The sequence below is a fragment of the Vulpes lagopus genome, chromosome 22 (assembly GCF_018345385.1).
Source record: "Vulpes lagopus strain Blue_001 chromosome 22, ASM1834538v1, whole genome shotgun sequence".
NCBI lineage: Eukaryota > Metazoa > Chordata > Mammalia > Carnivora > Canidae > Vulpes > Vulpes lagopus.
In genome coordinates, this window is record NC_054845.1 from 1,095,825 (window position 1) to 1,111,462 (window position 15,638).

General features: G+C 45.6%; 1 protein-coding gene across 2 annotated transcripts in view; it reads left to right on the top strand.

The window, feature by feature from the left end:
• The first annotated feature begins 6,198 nt into the window (after positions 1-6,198).
• Positions 6,199-15,638, top strand: part of NAB1 (NGFI-A binding protein 1) — a 45,894-nt gene continuing 36,454 nt past the window's right edge. For both annotated transcript variants that reach the window (XM_041737161.1, XM_041737162.1), the window contains exon 1: positions 6,199-6,475. The gene's annotated coding sequence lies outside the window, so the exon portion shown is untranslated. The remainder of the gene's footprint in view (positions 6,476-15,638) is intronic.

The window sequence follows — 15,638 nt, forward strand, 5'->3', positions numbered from 1 at the left end:
ACTCTCTTTTTGTCTCTTCCTCTCTCTCTATTTTTTTCCAACTCATTTATTCAAGAAAGGCTCTCTACCTTGACACGCTATTTCTATTCTCTTTCTCCTTTTATGTGCTAGAAAAAGCCACGCACCTTGGCTGACAAGTCACACACTTTTGGCAAGGAGAAAAACAGAATCTTTCATCCACTTCCCATGTCAGGCTTCACAGCAGTGCTCCAGCTGGTGGGCCCTGGGCCTGCAGGAGGAGAGAAGCTCAGAGAAAGCTGGGAGCGTGGGGCACGTTGGTGGCTCAGTTGGCAGAGCGTCTGCCTTCGGCTCAGATTATGATCCCAGGGTTCTGGGATCGAGTCCTGGATCAAGCTCCTTGCTTAGGTGGGGGTGGGGGGGTTGCTGCTTCTCCCTCTATCCCTACCCCCTGCTCATGCCCTCTCTGTCTCACAAACACTCTCTTTGTCAAAGAGAGAAATAAAATCTAAAAGAGGGAAAGTGAGCATAGACTTGCTGTCAATTTTAGCCAACTGCGTAGAGAACAAAAGCCAAACATGGGACTGTGAGGAGCAAGAAAGCCCAGAGGAAGGTGTGCAAATGGAAGACGATCTGGATAAATTCCAGATAGAGCAAGCAGAGTATTTTTCACCTCCTCTCCACCCTCTCTCTGCCTTGTGTAGTGGCTGAGAATCATCAATGGCCAGGGTCTTGGTTCATTCAGGCTGCCGTAACAGAAATGCCACACACGGAGTGGCTTGAACAACAGACATGTATTTCTTCACAATCCAGAAGTCCAAGATCAAACTAGGGGCCCTGACAGATGATTTGGGGTCTTGTAAGGAACCACTTCCTGGTTCACAGATACTATCTTCTCACTATGTCCTCATGTGTTAGAAGGGGCAAGAGAACTCTCTGGGGTCTCTTGAATAAGGACATTCCCACTGATGAGGACTCTACCCTCAAGACCCACTTCCTGACAGTGGGGATTAGCATTTCCACCAATGATCCGGAGGGCGGGGGACACAAACATTCAGTTCATCACAGCCGGGCCTAAGCGGGCGGTAGTCAGCGTTGGTGAGGCATCAAACAGTGTTACAGAACAGCTAACTACACAAGTCCTGCACGCTGGATGCCAGAGAAGGAGAGAGGCGGGAAGGGAAGAGAAAGAGTAGCTGAGTTGTGACCCCTGCCGCCAGAGAGGACAAAGGAGGAAGCAAAACCAGGCCCAGTTCCTTCAAAAGTATCCAGAAATTATCTTTGGAAAGGCTTTTCAAAATTTTCTTTACAATCTCTTCTGTTTTAAACACAATTTTTTGGGCAGCCCGAGTGGCTCAGCAGTTTAGCACAGCCTTCGGCCCAGGGTGTGATCCTGGAGACCTGGGATCGAGTCCCTCATCGGGCTCCCTGCACTGAGCCTGCTTCTCCCTCTGCCTGTGTCTCTGCCTCTCTGTGTGTGTGTGTGTCTCCCATGAATAAATAAATAAGATCTTTAAAAAATAAAAAAATAAACACAAAATTTTAAAATACAACCAAAATTACTCTTCATTCAATTAAATGGTTATATTTACTGTTTAATATTATATTAGTATTTTTCTGCTGTTCATATTAGCAACGTAGAATGTAAATGTCTTTATCTGTAGAAATCAATTGTTTTTAAGATTTTATTTATTTGTAAGAAAGTGCACATGAGCAAGGAGAGGGGTTAACAAGAAAGGAAGAAGCGGACTCCCTTCTGAGCAGGGCTCCGAGGACCCCCTAGGTCCCAGGACCCTGACCATGATCCCAGGATCATGACCTGAGCCTAAGGCAGAGGAAAGCTGACGACTAACCAAATGAGCCTCTCAGGCACCCCTGTAGAAGTCAATTGTGTCAGATGAATTCCAAGATCCTACGTGCCCAACCAAAGTCTGTAATTCTGTATCTTCACTTGCATTTTATAAGCATTTGTAGTTCCGTGCCAGGAATCTATTTCATCCCCACCCTTTTTTTTACCCCACTAGGGATGGCGGTACAAGTTAAAATAATTAACTTATAAATAAGCTATTAGAACTAAACTAGTTGTATGTTGAATTTCTGCAAAGTATTTGAACTATTTTGAATATACACAAGAGGTTGAATTAGGTGAACATCATGAGCCTTTTTTTTTTTTATCATGAGCCTTTACAACTTAAAATTCTAGTGTCTTAAAATGCAGTGTATGAAGATATGCCTATTTTTCTTTTAGAAGAGCAAGTAGCTTTAGTCATGAGTCTTGAAATGATCAGTTATTAAATATATTCTTCTTAGCTTACCTTTAAGAAGCTTATTTATAATTTCGGTATTTGAAAATATTCAAATCTCGATACACTTTAAAAATCTAGTCTGCAACACACATCCAAAGCTTTAAATTTCATATTGCTAAATAAGGGTAATTTTAATTACATTTCTGGTAATACGAATATTACACATGACTCGGTTAATTGTAGGGCCACCACCACATTGAGTGGAAAATTCGTTAAGTATAGAATTGTTCTGAGGCAATAATAGGAGAACTGGAGGACAGCACTACATTGTATCTTAAATCTTGTAGGTCATAAGCCATAATATTCTTTCTCTCCTCTAAGAATATTTTAAATCTATTATGAATTCTTTTGTTTTGAATCACTGAGGCTTTTTAAAGTAAGAAATCTTTCTAAAAGTAATAAAGCTCTTACAGTGAAATTTTCACTCAGATGTCTGAACCACTATCAAATTTCTACTTTTCTTTCTTTCTCTCTTCTTTCTCTTCTTTCTTTTTTTTCTAAAACCCTTTTTAGTTTCACAGTGTGAAAAAGGTTTTGTCCAAAGAACTCCTTATTTCTGCAAATGTACTAATCACTGAAGTTTTTTTTTTTTTAAGATTTTATTTACTTGAGATAGAGCACAACAGAGAGCACCAGGGGAGGGGGGGGGTAGTGCAGAAGCAGAGGGAGAAGCAGACTTCCCACTGAGCAGGGAACCCAATGTGGGGCTCAATCTCAGGACCCTGAGATCATGACTGGAGCCGAAGGCACACAGACATTCAGCCAACTGAGCCACCCGGGCGCCCCTAAACTATTTTTAATAATAATATTTTTAAAGTCCTCTTAGACACACATGTATGTACCACATTCAAGAGATGTATAAGGGACACTTACAGGATGGAATGGAATATGGAACAATCAGAACCTGTGATTGTCACTTTATGGGATGGAGTGTCTTCCCTTCACAAACCACCAGGGCCTGACAATGGGAAATAATTGTGTGTGCCCAGGGCGTGGAATGGGGGTGGGGGGTAGCAGCCGGTTTTGGAATGGGATGGGGGACAAAAGTGGTGAGGAGGTAAATAAGAATCATGCTTCTTTATCTGAATTGTCTCAGATACAGACAAATACCTCAATTCTCCTCGTGCGCAGCCATACTGACTGTAGCGCTGTCGTATAGACACTGCAGAGAAAACTGGATGCCTAAAAGCTTAAAAATTTATCTTTTCTTCATTTTCCTTCCTCCCACTACTTCCCCCAGCACCACAGTGTGTTTAAGGCAATGCAAAGTGGGCCAAAAATACCATTCTTAATGTGGGAAGAATATACTATCTAAACGTGCCCAGAAAACAAACAAGGGACTTTAGTGTTTAACTGTAGAAATACAGTAGTCCCAGATTTCACTTTCCGTGGTTTTAGCAGCCCAGGGTCCTGGAGTAGATGATCCTCCTTCTGACATAGCATCATTAGGCCGATAGTGGGCTAACACCGTGGCAATGCCGAGACATTCACCTCACTTCATCTCATCTCCACCAGAAGGGTTAGTACAGCACAATAAGATATTCTGAGAAAAAGAGTCACATATCTTTCATTATAGTATATTATTATAATTGTTCTACTTTATTATGAGCTATAGTTACTCTCTTACTATGGCTAATTTATAAATTTATCATAGATACATACAGGAAAAACATAATAAATATAGGATTTGGTACTATTCGTGGTTCAAGACATTCAGTGGAGGTGTTAAATGTGTTCCCCATGGAACTACTCTATCTAGTTACAAGGCAGAAAAAAAAATATCTGCTCTAACTTATTTCCTTTTCAGCATCACGTTCAATACTGGCCAAACAAAAACAGGCTCAGGAAGAGGATTTAATGGCCTTCAGGCCAATTCTGACAATAATTCTACTGGGAGACTCAATAGTCCAGGTTAAGATTGCTCATTTCACGACTTGTGGATCACTAATTGTACAAATTTATGGATGAAAGTTATTTTTTTCTCTAGACGTTCAGAACCAACACATGTTTGCAAAACATCAAGATTCCAGAGAGAAATCGGAACTTTGCAGATTTCAATTGCTCGAAAATCTGTTAACCTGTACCTTTCCAAGAAATGGTCTTTATATTATGATACTTTGTTGATGGTCTCTTTAGCAGAACAAGGTCCACAGCAGCAAAAACCATGACACTTAGGCTAAGACGAACTTCCAGTAGTGATTTCTTCAGTTGAAGGATTTGAGGAAGCAAGCATTGCTTATTCATTTGATAATATCAACACGACGACTTCATACAGAACCTTTCCCTCACCCTGGAAAAAGGTTTAATTATATATACCCTGTCGTGGTATTACTCATTCTTTCAACATGTTTTTGAAAAAAAGGAAAAAAAAAAAGTCCAGTACTTTCATAAGGTCTTTTTCTTTCGATGTTATCATCCCATCCAGTGCTACAACATAAAGACGTGGTAGGGAAGAATTTTCCCATCTCAAAGGCGGCCTTGTGTGCCAGCAGCAGAGGAGGCCCCTCTGGGAGCCCGGCCAGGACGAGGCCCGGCTCCCCCTACAACTGGATCTTTAGATGTACGTGAAGACGGGATCCTACCTGCACTGGCGGTAGTTGCAGGTTTAGTAAATGCGTTCTGTCCTTGCAGAACACGTTGCTCAAATTGGGGGAATGCTTTCATTTTCCCATTTTTGTAAAGAGAATAGATCCTAAAACAAATTTCCAATTTTTTTTTTTTTTTTTTGCAATAGTTGAAGTGCATTTATGGAGGTTTCAAGACTTCCTTTGGGTAGAAAAGTTTATGCAAACGGAACTCCGAGGTGCCCCGGCGCCCCGGGAGCTGGGCGTTCGGGTCCCGGGCCTGTTCTGGAGAGCGGAGGCGGTGCGGGAGGGTGGGAAGGGGCGCCCCCCGCCGGGGGTCCCCGCGAACGGCTGCGCGGGGGTCCCCGGGGCCGCGGGTGGGCCGGCCCGCACCTGCCGCACCTGCCGCCCCCGCCGTCCCCGCGCAGCGCGCCAGGGACCCATGCGGGGGCCGCACCTGGCACCCCCGCCCCCGCTGGCCCGAGCCGGGCGCCCCGCGCTTCCACCGCGGCCTGGGGGCAGGGCAGGGCCGGGCGGGCTCCGCTCCTGAAATACCAGCTCGGGGACCTCGGGGACCTCGGGGACCTCGGGGACCTCGCAAGTTGGATGAGAGGGATTTTTTTTTTAATTGCAAATCTTCCCGGGGCGGCAGGCGGCTGGAGAGCAGGCCCGAGGCGGCGGCCCCTCCCGTCCCTCCCCCTCCCCCCCTCCTCCTCCCCATCCCTCCCTCTCCTCCTCCTCCTCCCTCCTCCTCCTTCCCACCTCTCCCTCTCCTTCCCCTTCTTCCCATCCCTCCCTCGCCCTCTTCCCCTCCCTCCTTTCCTGCCTCCCCTCCTCCCCCTCCCCCGCCCTCCCCTCCTCCCCTCCCCTCCCTCCCCTCCCCTCCTTCTCGCCCCCGCCCGGGTCCTCCCAGCTGCCGGCGGGACGGGCCGCCCTCCGGATTCCGCGGCGGGGGCGGCGGCGAGGGGCCGAGCCCGGGCCCCGCCGCCCCCGCCCCCGCCCCGCGGCCCACGCCGGGATCTGCGTCACTCGGCCGCGCGTGGGCGGGAGCCGCAGCGGCGAATGTAGCAAGAGCGGAATCTCCCGATGTGACAGCGCGCGGGGGGGGGGCCGGGGGCGGGGGGAGGGGGAGGGGTGCGGCGCCGCGGGAGGAGCGGGACGGGGGCGGCGTGCGGCGGGAGGAGCGGGAGGAGCGGGGGGCGGAGCGGAGGCGGGGAGGGCGTAGCGCGCCCGGAGCAGCGGGGGGAGGGGAGCGGCGCGGCGGGAGGGGCGGGAGGGGCGGGGGGAGCGGGGCCGGGGGCGGGGTGCGGCGCGGCGGGGGCGGGCGGGAGGGGGGAGGGGCGCGGCGGGGGCGGGCGGGAGGGGGACGGGGAGGGGGCGGGGCCGCGGCCTCCGCCCGCGCTGGGGAGCCGGGCCGGCGCGGCGTTGGCGGCGAGCGGAGCGCCGTCGGGGCCGGCGGCGGGGGCGGGGAGCCGGGAGAGCGCGCCCACCAGCGTCCCTTCCCCCCGATGGCGCGGGGGCGTCGGGGCCGCCGCAGCCGCCGGAGCGGGGAGAGCGGGCGGCCGCCACTCCGGAGTTGGCGCTGAGCGGCGCCGGCGGGAGACGGGCCGAGGCCGCCGAGGCCGCCGCAGCCGCGCCGCGGGCCGGGTACGTACCTGGTCGCGGGCCCAGGGGTCGGGGCGCGGGGCGGCGTCCAGGCCGGAGGGGGCGGCCCCGGCGCGCGTGGGCGACCCCGGGGGGGCCGGGGCGCGGGGAGGGCGCGCGGGGCGCACGGGGTCGGCGGCGGGCGGCGCGCGCGGCGGGCCCCGGGCAGGCGGACTCCCGGGGCGCCCGCGGCCAGAGCCCCCCCCGCCCCCCCCGCCCCCCCCCCGAGGCCGCCGAGGGCGGAAGCCGCGTCCCGCTGCAGGCGCTCGCGGACACCTGCCGGGCGCGCGGGGATGCTCGCTCGCCGGGGTCGCGTCTCAGGTGCGCGCGCTCGGGCCGGGGGCCTCAGGGTCGCAAGGCCGAGCCCTGAAACGACGCTCCCGGCGGCCTGGGTCCGGCTCGAAGGCCCCGGGACACGGAGCTTGGGCCGGAGCGTGCGCGGACGGGCCCGCAGACCAAGTTTGCAGCAGGTGATAGGACCCCTCGACTCGCACGTGCCCCCCCTCCCGCCCCTGGAGATCCGGCGGGCGTGGAAAATTGGGTGGAGGGGTAGCTGTCAATTTAAACTCTCCTCCGAAAGAGTTGACTCAGGGTAACCTGTCACCACCAGTCGGCTCGTCTGCAAACTCCAGGAGTGCAAAGATCAGGAGCTGCGAGGGAAATTCTCAGATCTTGTTTAAAAATATTTTGGCACTTTTAATAGATGATATTAGATTGCATAGGAACAGAGGAACGGAATTTAAAATAGATTAGTCACGTAGGAAATGCTAGGCTGTTTTGTCGGAAAAGTGTGCACACAGGGAATTACGTTTTTAGATTTTTCACTTTTTTTGAGAATTTTCTCTTGTAAAACATACCAAATTATGACACATCGTGATTTATATGTGGGTTTCAAGAAGAAATATTGGAAAAGGATGCTTAGGATTTACTTCCTTTATTTCGGGTGGAGGCTGATGTTTTCCTGAAGACTTCAAAGAGCTGCTCTCAGTCTCAGTGCCAGTACAAGTGGCTCTTAGATTCAAGGGTATCCATTTTCCTCCGTTTTCCAGTATTGAGACATTTTAGTATTGTCCTTTAAGCTTCAAAGTTATGTAGTCCTTACAGGTATTGATACACATATAAAGATTCTCTTAAGAATGTATGGCTGGCTGGCAAGGCCAGCCTTCATTATTCTTGTTTGGGTGTTGGATGCCAGAGGTCTTGAAAGAAAATTTCAAGGAATCATTGGAAACTTTCTTGTTTTGATTTTACTAGTTTGGCATCTTGCAGGAAAGTTAATATGCCATCCTGGTATTGGAAACATTTCATATTCCTTGGCTCTGGTGATTCCCGGTTAATATGTGGATGAAGCAATGGTAATAAAAACACTGAGGCGTTGTAGATTTTTAAATTTTATCTCACTTTGCCTGCTAACTGTGGATGTAATTAAAATGACAGAAATTCTTAGGAATGCCATACCTGATAAAAAGGAAATTTAATGAGTTTATATGTCTAATAAATAATCTGATGTATTTAATAATGTACATCTTGTTCTTTTTCACAATTATGAATACAACTTAATTTCAAATTGATTGAAAATTTTCCCTTTTTGTGACTACTAAATAACACCCATTGTCTACAGTGAAGTTAATGTATTTTCATCCCCCTGGTTGTTAGAAAATCTGTTAAAGCATTTGGTATTTTAATCACACTTTAAGGACATAATGGTTTATTAAAGATTTGGGGGTTTGCACTTTGGATGCTTTGGAAGAAGAAATTAAATGTATTACAAAGTGGGAGAGACCTTTGAAGAATCTATTGTTTAAACTTTAAATATTTGAAGTAAAAGGGTAGTTGGATGGAAACAAATATGTCAGGTTTTTGTGTCTCTTGACCTAAACTCTTAAGACTTGGGCCTCATCTGTTCGGTTAGAAGTCTGTTTTTGTTGGTGCAATTCATGTGCATTATGTATATAATGTTTTATGTTATTTTCGTGGAATTGAGCGTTTTATAATCTGTTTTGAACAGTTTAAGATCTCGCTAATGTTTAATTGTCTTGCATATGCGTTATTTCATTGTGGAGTTTATGAAATATATTAAGTAATAAATAATACCCTTTCAAGCATAGTAGAAGATTCTTACCTTTTTGTTTCGGATTTAGTTCTGTCTTTTCTGCTTCTTTCGTTCTTCTTAGTGGAATGAAGAATAGTACAGTTACGATATTAAATACAGATTTCCTTTTTGATCTGACATGTTCAAAACTAGTACAATAATGCAGAATATACTCTCTTATACTTAATAATGGAATGAGTGAGAAATCAGAAGTTGGTGCTGGAAAAAAATAGTGATCCTCATCTTGTCAATTTTCAGCTAAAACATGGCAGTAAGCTTTCAAATAGTTTGTCATTTCTCAATACCTTGTATTTAGGGGGCTGCACAGTTAGTTTGCACAGTATGTTAATTTAATTTTAAAGAGAAATTCTGGAAATAGCATGCATTCTACATACTCAGATAATATGAATGCTTATTGAATGGCTTGACTTAGTTGACTGAAGACTTCCCAGCCATAGCCTATGAAGGTTATTATTTATTTATTTATTTATTTTTAAAGATTTATTTATTTTTTCATTCAGAGAGAGCGAGAGAGAGGCAGAGACACAGGCAGAGGGAGAAGCAGGCTCCATGCAGGAAGCCCGATGTGGGACTCCATCCTGCGTCTCCAGGATCACACCCCGGGCTGCAGGCAGCGCCAAACTGCTGCGCCACCGGGGCTGCCCAATTTAAAAAAAATTTTTTTTTTATGAAGGGGTCTGTAGGACATTTTTTCTCCGGCTTTATTCAAAATTAAAAAAAAAATTAATAGGAGGGAACGTTTAAGTTCCCCAGGTTACCATTAACGCATTAGGACTACATGTTTAGTTCATAGCTATGAAAATAATAAGATCCCAAATATTTTAAGATCGCTGAATGCTTACTAAGAAATGTGCCGAGGTGGATCACTTGGTGCTTGGAACATGCACAGAGTTAGTGCCTAGGCCAACTCTGCGATCGAAGCCACAGTTAATTATTTTAGCTCGAGTTCCAGCACTAGGACCAAAGTTAGAGGAATTCACTTCCTAGACTTCAAGGCTTGTCTTTCCCTAAGCCACCCTCTGGCCTGGCATACACCTTTTCCGTTTCAGCCCGTAGTGTACCCAGTGCACCCTCCTCACCAGGCCCTTAAACTTCAGGCCACAGTCTTCCAAACTTGATGGTGCTTCAGGGACCTTAAATGCAGTCTCTGCCCCCAGGTCTCTTCCTTCCTTCCTTACCATTTCCAGTCCCTGTCTTTCATTCCTGTAGCCGGCACTGGATCTGCAGCTAGATGTTAAAAGGAAAACACTCTGGTGGAACTAATTCACCTTAATCTGTAAATGACTCATGAGCTGACTCTTCCCCAGTTCTTTCACATTTTGTGTAAGTCTGTAAGACGCTGCTGTTAATTTAGACAGTTCTAAAGTAAAAATTTCAGGCTGTGTTGGGAGGAAGGAAATTTATAGTCCTTTGCATACAAAAGAAGTCCCATCTTACTGGGGTCCTGCCCTTGTTTCTCCTCACTCTGAGGAGTCTCCACTCCTTGCGTTGCCACAGACCTCATACAAGTGTGCACGTGCTGGGAATGTGTTTCCTACCCCAGAATAGGAAGATTCAAGAGTAGTGATTACGAGTCCACTTGATATTTGTTATTTGAGGATAACTTATGTTGCATTTTAATTTACAGAGTCAAAGAGGGAAAAGACCTAGAATCTTTCATGACCTTTTGAAATGATGGTGTTGGGACTGGACTAACACAGGAAGTACTTATTAATTCCGGTGTTGGGAACACATCCTTAGATCTCTTGGAAAAATAGCTATGTTATGGGAATCCAAAGACAGCCTTATAAGAAAGAAGAATATTGAGGGTGAGAGAAGGTAAAAAATTATAGGGAAAGCAGTAATACTTAACCTACGTGATAGGTCATTGGGCACCAGTGTACGCAGAGAGCATAATTTGGAATGTGAAGAGGCTGCTTCAATCAGATTCTTTCTCAAATGTTGGGTTTCATTCAACAGCAGCCTTTATAGAGATGTCACTGTACATTCAACACTTGGCTAGAAGTAAGGGGTAAAAGCTGAAATGAGACCCAGTTCCTCCCCTCACGGAGCTTATGACATGTTGTGCAGAGCCCGGTGAAGTTGCTTCTTTATTCCATGGCTCCTCACGTATGACACTTAGCATAGCGTTTATCACAGTGTTTGTCTGCCTATTTGTCTTCTTTCACCCTCACAACTCATTCTCCATGAAGGGTCCTCTTTCCTCCAGATCCCCAGGACTGGGTTAGTAACTGGCATATTTGAACAAGTGGGGGAAGAATGAGAGATCAAGTAGTGTAGGGTTCAGAGAAGGAAGAGGACACCTCGCCCAGGGAGTGTGGGCAAGGCTTTGTGGAGAAGGCCCGTGGAGGTGGGCCGGAGGGAGTATGGCTGGCACAGGGGCAGGGGAGTGGGAGGCACATTCAAGGAATGCCCGGTGTATCTGTTTGGCCTGAGAACAGGGACATACTAGGGACCAGAGAGAAGGCTGGGTTTGGGACTCGGATGCCTATATGAGTAGTTTGAATTTCTTTTTCTTTGCAATGGGGAAATTTGTAGAGGTGGGTAAAGAGCCACACCTGTACTTTAGGAAGATAAAGTTGGTATGGTAGTGTGGGATGATGTATCAAAGGATGGCAGCTGTTTTCAGAGTTGAAGCAGGAAGTAGGGAAATGTAGAATTAGGTGCTTTTGAGGCAGAGAAAGAAAAAGGGTGGTGTGGCTTAAGGAGATGAAGATTTGAGGAATGAAGAGGAAAGCACAAAGATGAAAGAGTAGTGGTGCAACTAGAGAAGTAAGAGTTGGGAAGAGTGGATTTGGGAATCTGGAAGAAGGGAGGAAAATGGATGCTTGATTTTGGGCTTAGAAAATTCGAGATTTTTGACAATCTCCAGGTGGTAGTTGAAATGAAAAATTAACAGAAAAATGATTTGTGCTGATGGTTCTCAAACTGGTCAGTTTTGAAGATCATTTTTTAAATTAAAAAATACCAAATGTTCATTGATAATTTTACTTTAGTGTTTGTTGATCGAGAATAGTATACTGTAATGGCAACAGCTACTATGAATTGGGATGCCCTTTTAAAGAGTTTATATTTTATTAAATCACTAGGTGTTTATTTACGTTCATTTGCAAAGTAGACCTGTGTGAGAGGCATGTTTCTTACTCACCAGCCAGTGCGTGCTGTGCATCTGCCAGTCACTGTGGCAAGCTACAGACAGCAGTTTGGAGGTCAGTCTGCTGCTATATGTGATCGTTGGGAGTGGTATGGAAACCTGGGAGTGGTTGAGATCATCAAAGGAGAAAATGGAAAGACAACAGAAAAGAGATTTAATATGAAAGTTTAGAGAGCTTAGGGAAGTCAGGGAAGAGAGCATAATATGCCATTAGCCAAGTCCAGTAGTGAGCACTTCAGGGAGTTAAGGCAAGCTGCAGAGACGTTTGAGGGAGAGGTCAGCGATAACTTGAGAGTTTTGATAGAGTCATGGGCTCTAAGAAAGAAGCTTCTTGGAATGGATTGAGGCAGGGTTAAGGGATGCTGCTGCTTTCCCCTAGTGACTAGTAAAGGCCTTCTGTCCCGCACTGAATCCCCACATTACCGACTTGAAGAATGTCAAAGTTTTGCTTTTCATAGCCACACTGAGTGTTTCATTGTGGTTCAAGGACAAAATAAGAGTTGATTAGTCAAGTTTTCTGGTCCAAGCTAACCCCTTATTTCCTTGAGCGTGGTTTGAATCTGGCAGATGATTGATCCTCCCTTGTGAGGAGGCAAAGGAGTTTTGTTTTGCTTTATTTTTAAGGTTCTGGAACAATCATTACCATTTAAAATAGATTAATGAATAACAAATGACAACAAATGGCCTTAAACGAATCCATTGTTGTTTAATTCCCCGTCCTCTGGAACTGACGGGGCTGAGCAAGGTTTAAGCTAGTGCGAGTGGAGATTGCTGTGTATAGGCAGCAGGCCTTTGATTGGATTTTGAATGCAGTAAAAATTAGTAACTGGTTTCTCTTAACTGTGGAATTCACGGAAAGGTCAGACTCGGCGTGGTTGTCCCAGCATCCTGGAAAGGCCAGGTAGCAGTAGTTTTCAGCTGAGTAGATTTACTATACTGTTAGCTACCCGTTTATAGTGTTGTTAGGATCTCTTTCTATTTACTTCACATTGGAGAGCTACAGCTAGAAGCTTGCTCCTAATTTATTTGACCTTCATGTTGAAGCATGAATAGATAGAGCGTTTGTAAAAACGGAAAATCTCATCTTATAAGAATTTTCTTTTAAATCAAATCAAGTTAATGTATGAAGTGGTGGGTGTTTAAATGATCACAACAGGCTTTTGTAGGAAACGGAAACATTCTTCTAAAGCAAAAGCTTAAGGAGAAAACTCCTTTCCCAGCAGTAAGTGTGGGCCTTTAGAAGCCTCCTGGGATTCCAGCTAGCTCACATATTTATCTTTCATCTGGTATCTTGACTTTGGAAATGCACACTTGGTCCTATCAGTCATTACAGAGATAGTGTAATAATTACTACTTTCTTACTGGTACTGCTTTCTTACCCAGTTAGGAACTAGGCAACTTTCCTTTCTGGGTAAAGATGAGAAAGGATAAAAATAGGAAATGAATATTTTCTAGAACTATTGACTGTGTTAGAAGAGTAAACTTAAGTTTGGGTCTTCAGTTCTCCTTTTCTTAAGTTTCCTTTTATGTTTGTCTAACATTTTTTTCTAATTGCTAATCAAAAAGCTTCAAAAGCTATTCCTACAGTCACTTTCTCACGTAGTCTTCTATTCCATAATTTTGGGGAGCGCAGATATCTGATGATATCTGCAGGTTTATAGCCCTCTTAAAACGATTGTGTGTGCAATGTGTGGTTTTGTGTGTGTGTGTGTGTGTGTGTGTATGTATTTTTTTAATTCTTGAGTTGAAAGTGTTTGAAGCTGTTGTATTACGTGTATGATGGGAAAGAAAGTTTCCTTTCTTCTCCCTCAGACACTTTCTAGAAGTACTTTTACTTGGTATAATGCAGTTCAATACAGACTTTAAGTTGTGTCTGTAATTCCCAAGAGCTGTGTTTTTGTGGCTTAATGTCCAGCTGGATGATTCACACCCTCCCTGGAGAGTCTCCCTGGAGTGGGAGGACAAGTGGATCCTCTTGCGGGTGATTTAGAAGATGCAAGAATGTTTTTATCCAGAGGGGTAAAGTGGCATGAACCTGAAGGTAGACTAAAGGAATCTGAATGATTACAAAACATGTAGGAGTTTGCGGTGCCCAGAAGGTATACTAAATAGGAATCTTCTAGTTGAGTTTGCCAAACTTGCCAAATCATGGGAGCCTCCTAAGATACAACTCAGTGACCTGGGAAGTTGTACTTTTATTACATCACTCCAAGTGATGGTCCTGGATGTTAGCAGAAAGCTGCTGCTCCCCGGTTCAGTCTTTTTTTGTATCTTTTGGAAAGTCAAGTCACTAGGCAATATGCTTGTAATAAAATATAAAATAAAATAAAAAATAAAAAATATATAGAAATATAAAAATATAAAATATAAATATATAAAATATAAAATAAAATAAAAAACCATAAAATTTGAGGTCACTAGTTGATCAAAGCAGATTGTGGGTGACACGGAGATTCCTGAAGATGGGGCTTCCCAGAAGTCAGTCCTTAGGGTAGTAGGGAGATGCATTCTCCTTGAATGGGAGGACTGAGACTAGAATTTTGGTAGCATTCTGGTTGATGGCATAAAGCACCAGTCCCAGATTTGGGGACCTCCTGGCCTTTAAAGATATTCCTAATATTGCTCTGTTTGCCTTATCTCCCAGTTAAGTGTTGCTCTGTACTATTTTGAATTGAGAGTGGAGCTCCCATATTCCTCCAGTGTGCATATTCTTTTGTCCTTCTGTCCTTTTCTCCATAGAGGGCTACAGGGTCCTTTTTAATGCAGAAGGTACAAGTTGATTACAACATGTTTGTTTCTCTAAAATGGCAGTACTTGGCCAACTCCTCTTTGTATGTGGGAGGTCTCCAGGCAACTGTGAATAACTTTTAAAGGCTGCTAAGAGGTCAAGAAGTGCTTTGCCTGTTGTGTCTTTTAAAAGCAGGCTCCTTGGTATGGTTTGGGCCCTAAAAGTATGTTTCTTCTTTGACTCTGTCTTGGGCTATTAAACCCTCCTCTGTCGCATGCTGTATCTCTGACCCTTACACACACCAAGATTCACCTAGATTCACGTCTGTTACTTTACACCCGGGGCAGATCTATTGAAGCACTCTACCTTACGCCATTTCCAGGTGCCATATAGTTGAAAAAGAATCCCATCCTGATTTTTCCGTATCCACAAAGCCCGTAGCCATTTTCTTAACTTCATTCCTTATACCTAAGTGATCACCAAATCTTGTCTTTTATTTGTTGAATTTTTCCTTCTTTTTTCTTCCGTTCTTAAATAGACCACCTCTTACTCACCTCCAGTTCATGCTGAAATCCATTTCCCCCTGCCTGCCAAACTAATCTTGATATATATATTTTTTTTCTAAAATGGGAATTACTATACCAGCCTTGCAGAGCTGCTGCAAGAACGACCGATCTTCCTTGACTTACAATTGGGGTTACATTCCAATAAACCTGTCATACGTTAAAAAAATGTCAGGAGTTGCGGTTAATGCACCTAACTTCATAGCTTAGCCTAGCCGGTCTTCAGTGCGCTCGGAACGTTTAGTTAGCTTACGTGTGGGCCAAATCACCTAACACAAGGCCTGTTTTATAATAACGTGTTGAGTATCCTATGTAATTTATGGAATACTGTTCTGAAAGTGAAAAACAACGGTTGGTACGGGGCAGGATGGTTGTAACCGCATCGGTGGTTAGCCGCTGGCCTCGTTGTGGGGCTGACTGGCAGCCGTGGTCACTGCTGCTGCCCGGCCTGACGAGAGAGCCGCGCTCGCCCAGGAAAGGATCCCCATTCAAAACGGTATGGTTTCTAGGAATCTTGGGGCTCCTGTGGCTCTCGCACCGTCATAAAGTCGAAAAATAGGGCAGCCCGTCGGGCTCAGCCGTTTAGCACCTGCCTTCGGCTTAGGGCG